This window comes from Pseudorasbora parva, chromosome 21 (genome assembly GCF_024679245.1).
Source record: "Pseudorasbora parva isolate DD20220531a chromosome 21, ASM2467924v1, whole genome shotgun sequence".
NCBI lineage: Eukaryota > Metazoa > Chordata > Actinopteri > Cypriniformes > Gobionidae > Pseudorasbora > Pseudorasbora parva.
Window position 1 is genome coordinate 9,784,037 of NC_090192.1, and position 9,843 is coordinate 9,793,879.

A 9,843-nucleotide genomic window follows, 5' to 3' on the forward strand; every position below is an offset into this window, starting at 1 on the left:
GACTTGTTTGCCTAAAAGCCTTTCTACTAGCCTGGATGCCAGCCGAACTTAGCCCCGCCCACAATATTTTTAGGTTGGGCAGTTCGGTCTGGCCTTGCTCCATAGAGGAGTAATTATCCCCGAACAAAACACACCTCATAATCACAGCCCAATGGAGCAGTTTCAGACTCATATTCATACTAGAATTGAGTATGACCACGTCAGGCTACCTTTCTACTGCATAGGCAGCCAACTTTTATTTAAATCCCATTTTGCCAGCAGTGAATTACCCCTTTGAGTACACGTCACTTGGTTTGATCATATGGGTTGTGGATGTCATTTCATGTTGAGCTTTATTTAATGGGGCCTTTTTTATCGTTTTATTTTTTTCAGGGAAAGATGGAGCTGACTTTGGAGATTGAGAAGGAAGCAGATGGGAGACCTGCTGGAAAAGGCAGAGATGAGCCCAATATGAATCCGAAACTCTATATATAATATAACCTTATTATTATATACATATAACCTTATATGGAATCGTTTCCTCTGAACGGTTCACCTAATAATTGTCATCTGATGTGAATTAGCAATTAAAACACGTCTATATAAAGCAACTACCTAAAGGCTGAGGTACTGACAAAATGGCTGGAAAAAAAAAGATACCTTTCAAAAAGACAAAATCAATCACGACGAAGTCAATATCCTATTCTATCCTATCCTATTTTTCCCAGTCTTTGAAGTATGTTTTATACATTACTTATTTTATTCTTTTTTTTTTCTTGCACTTGAATAAAGTTAAAGGTGTAATCTGCCGGTTGTCCTGTAGGTGACCTCATAACTCTCTCTTCTTACGATACACTTCACAATTACTCCAGAGCACTCGATCATTTGTCTAGTGCTACTTAAGTTAGGATGCTTTTGGGAAACAGACCTTAATATTAAGATCACTCGTACGATTGTTTTTATGATCAACTTAGGCTGACGAAGCTTTTGGGAAACGCAGCTCTGGCTGACAGGTGGTTGTCACGACAACAATGTAGTTTAAGAGGGCACAAGTTCGCGTTCATTTACACTGAATCAAAACCGTTTATATGTCGCCTTTGATACCAGGGGCCGTGGTGGGTCAGACACGGCATGTTTTAAGTCTGCTTTAATGCGGCTTTGCGTCTTTACACAGAATTTTGAGCAGACACAGACCCGCTTTAGAGCCGCCTTAACTCGGCTGTGTAAAGGCATCTTTAGTGCTATCATTCAGTGGGATCTTGTTGTATTCATTACCAGTAAGGACACACTTCATCAATCCTTTCACAAAGGTGATGTTTAGACTTCAGTATTTTCAGAACTACATCTCCATGAAAATCGTCAAACCCTTCAATTGAGTGCTGGAGGAGTTCAGCATTTTATCCATGTAATGTGTTTTTGGAAATGGTTAATTTTCTTTATGACAATCAGACCATTCATGCAGTGTTTGTTTTGTTGTGGTTGTTTAGGTTTTTACCATTAATCACTCTTTGCACCATTATTACATTTCATCATGAATTTTCACTTTTTGGTTCAGGTTTCACTGATGTTTGGAGACATTTGTACACAAACCATGAAGTGTTTTCTATTGTGAAAGTCTTTTATTGTGTTATATTCTCAGATCATTTTAAAGTTTATTGCTTAAATGTTTAAAATTGTTAAATAAAGACATATGTGTTTTAATTGTGTCAATTTGTCTTGAATTAGATTTCATTTTGTCATTTTAACAATAAAAACTGCCATGTTCAATTTACATTATCTAATGGCACACAAATGCAAGTATTCTGGGATTGTGATATGATCAGAGTTTACTGGATGGAGATTCAGAAGATTATTGGTCAATCTTTTGCCCTTTCTCTGAGTATCTTTTGAACTGTCAAGCTGCAATTTCTCTGCGTTTATGATTTTCACCTAAAGTCTAATGCTTTCTTGCATATTTGTTCTCCTAGAACTTAGGAATGTATGTTGAATGCCTTTATCTCTTGATTTCTGTTCATTCTGGTCCTGTCGCTCATTATACCTTCAGATTGTTCACCATTGTATGTCACAGTTACTGTGAGATACCTGTCCCACTGTCGTGTTATTGTAAAACTATTGCAAGACAGATACAAAAAATGGCACATAAACATGGTATATTTTAGCAGTGAAAAAAATTTCAAATACGTTTTATATTATTTATGTCCTTGTTCAAGCTCTTTCTGAACATCTGCATGATTGAAAATGTAATGTTGAGTTTGTTCAATAAAAAAGTGAATATTAAGTGACTTATATTTTAGATAGATGTTAGGCATTATATTTTACATGATCTCATGTACTGCACATGATGATTTTACATGTCTAAAGTATACTTTAAAAAGTATAAAACTTGCATTTCAATGAGGAAAAATGAACTGAATGCACCAAGAAAAGCTTTTGACAGAGCACAGTACCCCAGAACAATCCTTCTCAAACCTGTCCAGGACCCAGTTGTTCAAAAGTTTGGTCTAGATTTGGAAAAGCCGTGTTTTGCTATCCAGAATCAGGTAATCTTTCTTATCTTTGTGCTGGAGCACTGCTCATCTGGATTTGCAGTGCTCAAAATGGGGTTACTTTCCATAATGTAGAATGCTAGCTGTAAAGAACCACAGGTATAGAAGAGTCTAAATCTATTGACTCTCTTCATTTTAAATTGATATGGAAAAAAGAATTGGAACAGCAGGAAATCTTCAATACAGTCATACTCTACAGGAGGTTTAACGTTTGTTTTGTTTTTTTAAATGAGTTGGTTGAAAAAAGTTTAAAGGGGAATTCTGTTTGTTTCTGGATTATTAGTTTGATTTTTAAAAACTTACATTTTTTTGCTTTCATGTGATTTTTACATTTTTCAAACTTCCAAGCGTCATGGAAGCTGCATTAAACAACTTTTCTCTCATATAATATTAGGAATCTTATATTGTTCCCAGTGTTAGTCGTAATTGCATTTTTACTAGTAAGAATTCAGTTGTTGAGCTCTCTAATTCAGTTCTTACCAGTAAAAATGCAATTAGCCTACGAGTAGCGCTGGGAACAATTTAACAATTGAAGATAAACTGGCTTGCCAAAGTAAAGGGCGAATTAAATGAATAGACTTTATAATAAGATTATGTCCACATTTGTCCTCCCTTGTGCCGTTTTGCGCATTTTGGACAGAAGCAACGACTCAATCCATTAGACTGTAGGCGTTTGTGCAATGAATCATTTTTTGTATTATTTTCGGTGGAAAAATAATTCCACCGAAAATAATAGTCTAATAATAATAATAATAATTAAAGCTGCGAGCAGCGATGACGGGCCCAAGCCGGTGGCACCGCCACCCCAGTGGCATCAGCTTAACTGTGCACAGCAGGCAATAGGCATTTAATATGGGAAAAAATAAATAAAGGGACTATGTCAAAGTCATTTGAATTCACCTCATTAACTGCAGCAACTGGTGCTGCTATGACCAGGAACCACAACACTCACATCTATGAGATCAATTACATTTTATTCATTAATTTTATGTCAGATGATGTTAAATCTCAATTTCAAAATGAGTGCAGAATACTGTCCAAATGCTGAAGTTGTATTATCCTTACACTTCTCTTAAAAATAAATTAAGCCAAATCACAGAGACCGCAACAATGATTTTAATATCAATGTGAGGTAAGAGTAATATGCGTGCATATAATTTATGGAAGTTTATTATAAACAGCCACTTTTATAAAATCATGTGAGATTATTTTTTTTTAATCCATTTGAATTCTATCAATAAATAATTCGTTTACAGAGGTGTCATACGTGATCTTTGCAAACACAGCACATGACCTTCTTTAAAGCCCATGTTATAGAAAACAATTAAGAGTATTAGGATATCACTTTCAATTATGTGCAAATGTATTTTTTGCAGCTCAAAATATTGTAAGTTCAGAAGACCAGTATTTTATATATATATATATATATATATATATATATATATATATATATATATATATATATATATATATATATATATATATATATATAAAATACATTTTTTTATTTTTTTCACATTAAAGTGATAGATATTGCTGATAGCAATTATGATATGAAAGGGTTAAATTATGAAAAAACAAGAGACAAGGCGACACACACAGAGTGAGAGAGGCCCCCTCCACACACACATACACACAGACAGACACACAGACAGACACACACACACACACACAGAGTGAGAGAGACCCCCTACACACACACACACACACACACACACACACACACACACACACACACACACACACACACATAGAGTGATCCTGAGAGAGGGAGGGGGAGGGGGAATGATAGACACAAAATCTAAACAGTGAGAGAACATTGTTTTTATTTCACTATCTGAAAACACTGTTTTGCAATAACAACAATAGTTTTATCTTCAAAACAGTGTTCCCTAGGACATATCCCACCTGGTTACGAAATAAGGCTACACTCCCACCTTCTGGTTATACTATATTTAGTTATTCTACATTTATATTTAAACAAAAGGCATTAATCTTCTCATTTTTTAAGTTACACACTACTTTTTTTTTCTTTTTTTAAAGACAATTAAATTAGTTTTTTTCTTTTGTTAGTAATTTTTATATTTATATTTTTCTATTAATAATTATTTGTATTAACACAATTATTTAACTAATTATATAAAACAATATTGTCAATGCCCTACAAATAAACTGGTTTTATACTTTTTTTTTTTTATTCAAACCCAGAATAAAATGTTTTATCCTTCAATGCAGGCCAAAGCACAGCATTGGGAGGTAATCTTTTTAGACAGAAGAGTGGCTCACACACACACACACACACACACACACACACACACACACACACACACACACACACACACACACACACTGTAGAAATCAGTGACACGTGTCCCCATGAGTCTGTGTGCATTCAGGTTGAAGTCCCCACCAGGCTAGAAAAAAGAACACAAACACACACGCACACACACACAACACACACACACACACACACACACACACACACACACACACACACACACACACACACACACACACACACACACACACACACACACACACACACACACACACACACACACACACACACACAGTAGTAATGCTGAAGTATGCTGAAGGCAACTCTTATCAGTTAAGCCCATCAACCATCCCCCATCCACGACATACACACCCACCCACAAACACACACACATACACACACACTCATGTCTGGTTCACTATCTTTCTGGGGACGTAATGGTTTTTATGCTGTACAAACCATATATTCTGTCCTCCTACACTGCTCCTGCCCCTAAACCTACCCATCACACAAAACTTTCTTCAAAAGAACCCATTCTGTCTGATTTATAAGCTTTTGTACCCATTGGGACGTCCCCATGAGTCTGTGTGCATTCAGGTTTAAGTCCCCACTAAGCTAGAAAACCATTCACACACCCAGAGAGGCAAGGTTTTTTGCTTGAAAACTTATACAATATTGCCCTCTACTGGTCATTTAAGTGAGAGCATAAGTGTTGAGAAAAAAAAAGAAAAAAAAAACTGTGATTATATAGAATAACCAGCAGGTGGGAGTATAGCCTTATTAATGAACCAGGCACGTGTGTTCTTATTTAGTCTTTTTTAGGCTTTTGCTACGGGAAAACCGTTTGAGATATCCAATAACCGTTCGCATTTTAGCATCTTCTGTATATTTACTTCATGTTGTCCGAGTTTGGAGGAGATTGAATGAATCGCTTTTGAGGAGAAGGTAAAAACTCAGAGCTCGCTTTCGACTTCTTGTTATCTTCCAACCAAATTATCTGACTTCCTGTTGGTCAGAGCTAATGACTGTAAATTAGAAAGTTGTCCGGCTCAAAATGTACAATATATATACCGAGTTTGGTAACTGTAGATAAAACTAAACCCCCGCTTTGGACAAAAGATGGCGCTACTGAGCCCCTCTACCACGCCCGTTTCTGAATCTTTGCTTGCATCTTCTGGACAGCATGTCTGATGTGTGTGTTGAGTTTCATGTAATTTCAAGCATGTGAAGAGTCTCAAAAACACCAAAAAAGATTATTAGACTTTGACACGTTGCCATGACAACAGTTTTTCTAGAATCAGGAATCCATTAATATGTCTATATCTGCCATGTTTTGACATTACACTGATGAAGTTTGAAGTAAATCGGGTGAAAATAAGATGGGTATTTAAAGCAATTTTGAAAGTGACACACTTCCTGCTGCCAGTTGGTGGCGCTATAACTTTGTCTCACAAAAGTCATATCCATGTGATCGGCCTCTTACAACGAACACACAGCTGAAGTTTCATCAAAATGAATTAATGTATGCAAAAGTTATAACACACTTCCTGTTTCCCTTTTCTCGCCATAAATTTGTCTCTTCGCCACGGCCAAACCGTTTGAGATATCAAAAAGTTGCTCGCAATTTAGCATCCTCAGTGTCTTTACTTCATGCTGACCGAGTTTGGTGCTGATCGGGTGAATCGTCTAGGAGGAGTATCGCAAATTTCAGAGCATGCGTTTTCCAAACAACCCATAATAGCTCACTTCCTGTTGGGCTGACGCATAACTTAGAGCACGAAAGTTGTTTGGCCCGATGAGCTCCATATGTGTACCGAGTTTCATATATATACGTGGAAGTTGGTTTGATTTATAGACCACGTTTTCAGAGCCCACTTTAGGGGGCGCTGTCGAGCCCCCCTGCCACGCCCAGGTCCCAGCCTCAGCCCGGCCCTGATGGCCGCGCATTCTGATGCGTGTGCAAAGTTTCAAGAGTTTTCGAGCATGGGAAGGGCCCCAAAAATGCCCAAATAGTCGCGTAAAAAAATAATAATAAATTAAAGCTGCGAGCAGCGATGACGGGCCCAAGCCGGGGGCACCGCCACCCCGGTGGCATCAGCTTAACTGTGCACAGCATGCAATAGGCATTTAATATGGGAAAAAATAAATAATGGGACTATGTCAAAGTCATTTGAGTTCACCTCATTAACTGCAGCAACTGGTGCTGCTATGACCAGGAACCACAACAGTCACATCTATGAGATCAATTACATTTCATTCTTTAATTTTATGTCAGATGATGTCAAATGTCAATTTCAAAATGAGTGCAGAATACTGTCCAAATGCTGAAGTTATATTATCCTTACACTTCTCTTAAAAATAAATTAAGCCAAATCACAGAGACCACAACAATGATTTTAATATCAGTGTCAGGTAAGAGTAATATGCGTGCATAAAATTTATAGAAGTTTATTATAAACAGCCACTTTTATAAGATCATGTGAATTTTTTTTTTTATCCATTTGAATTTTATCAATAAATAATTAGTTTAAAGAGGTGTCATACGTGATCTTTGCAAACACAGCGCATGACCTTCTTTAAAGCCCATGTTATAGAAAACAATTAAAAGTATTAGGACATCACTTTCAATTATGTGCAAATGTATTTTTTGCAGCTCAATATATATATAATACATTTTTTTAAACTTATTTTTCACAATAAAGTGATAGATATTGCTGATAGCCTATGATATGAAATGGTTAAATTATGAAAAACAAGAAACAAGGCGACACACAGAGTGAGAGAGACCCCCTCCACACACACACACACACACACACACACACACACACACACACACACACACACACACACACATAGAGTGATCCTGAGAGAGGGAGAGTGAGGGGGAAGGGGAATGACAGACACAAAATCTAAACAGTGAGAGATCATTGTTTTTATTTCACTGTCTGAAAACACTGTTTTGCAATAACAACAATAGTTTTATCTTCAAAGCAGTGTTCCTAGGACATATCCAACCTGGTTACTAAACAAGGCTACACTCTCACCTTCTGGTTATTCTATATGCCGGTAGCTCATTGGTTCTCATTTTTGTCCTTAAACAAAAGGCATTATTCTTCTCATTTTTAAGTTACACACACTACTTATTTTTTCCTTTTCTTTTTAAAGACAATTAAATGTGTTTTTTCTTTTGTTAGTAATGTTTTTTTATATTTATATATTTTTATTAATAATTATTGGTATTAACACAATTATTTAACTAATTATATAAAACAATATTGTCAATGCCCTACAAATAAACTGGTTTTATACATGATTTTTTTTATTCAAACCCAGAATAATATGTTTAATCCTTTAATGCAGGCCAAAGCACAGCATTGAGAGGTAATCTTTTTAGACAGAAGAGTGGCTCTCTCTCTCTCACACACACACACACACACACACACACACACACACACACACACACACACACACACACACACACACACTCACTGTAGAAATCAGTGACACGTGTCCCCATGAGTCTGTGTGCATTCAGGTTGAAGTCCCCACCAGGCTAGAAAAAAGAACACACACTCACACACACACACACACACACACACACACACACACACACACACACACACACACACACACACACACACACACACACACACACACACACACACACACACACACACACACACACACACACACACACACACACACTAGTAATGCTAAAGTATGCTGCAGGCAACTCTTATCAGTTCAGCCCATCCCCCCCCCCCCCCCCCCCCCACACACACACACACACACACTCATGTCTGGTTCACTATCTGTTTGGGGACTCACCATAGACATAATGGTTTTTATGCTGTACAAACCATATTCTGTCCTCCTACACTGCTCCTACCCCAAAACCTACCCATCACACAAAACTTTCTGCATTTTTACATTTTCAAAAGAACTCCTTCTGTCTGATTTATAAGCTTTTGTACCCATTGGGAAGTCCCCATGAGTCTGTGTGCATTCAGGTTTTAGTCCCCACCAGGCTAGAAAACCATTCTCACACACACACAGAGGCAAGGTTTTTTGCTTGAAAACTTATACAATATTGCCCTCTACTGGTCATTTAAGTGAGAGCATAAGTGTTGAACAAAAAAAAACAAAAAAAACTGTGTGCTATATAGAATAACCAGCAGGTGGGAGTATAGCCTTATTAATGAACCAGGCACTTGTGTGCTTATTTTATCTTTTTTAGGCTTTTGCTACGGGAACACCGTTTGAGATATCCAATAACCGTTCGCATTTTAGCATCTTCTGTATATTTACTTCATGTTGTCCGAGTTTGGAGGAGATTGAATGAATCGCTTTTGAGGAGAGGGTAAAAACTCAGAGCTCGCTTTCGACTTCTTGTTATCTTCCAACCAAATTATCTGACTTCCTGTCGGTCACAGCTAATGACTGTAAATTAGAAAGTTGTCCGGCTCGAAATGTACAATATATATACCGAGTTTGGTGAATGTAGATAAAACTAACCCCCCACTTTGGACAAAAGATGGCGCTACTGAGCCCCTCTACCACGCCCGTTTCTGAATCTTTGCTTGCATCTTCTGGACAGCATGTCTGATGTGTGTGTTGAGTTTCATGCAATTTCAAGCATGTGAAGAGTCTCAAAAACACCAAAAAAGATTATTAGACTTTGACACGTTGCCATGACAACAGTTTTTCTAGAATCAGGAATCCATTTATATGTCTATATCTGCCATGTTTTGACATAATACTGATGAAGTTTGAAGTAAATCGGGTGAAAATAAGATGGGGATTTAAAGCAATTTTGAAAGTGACACACTTCCTGCTGCCAGTTGGTGGCGCTATAACTTTGACTCACAAAAGTCATATCCATGTGATCATCCTCTTACAACGAACACACAGCTGAAGTTTCATCAAAATGAATTAATGTATGCAAAAGTTATAACTCACTTCCTGTTTCCTTTTTCTCGCCATAAATTCGTCTCTTCGCCACGGCCTAACCGTTTGAGATATCAAAAAGTTGCTCGCAAT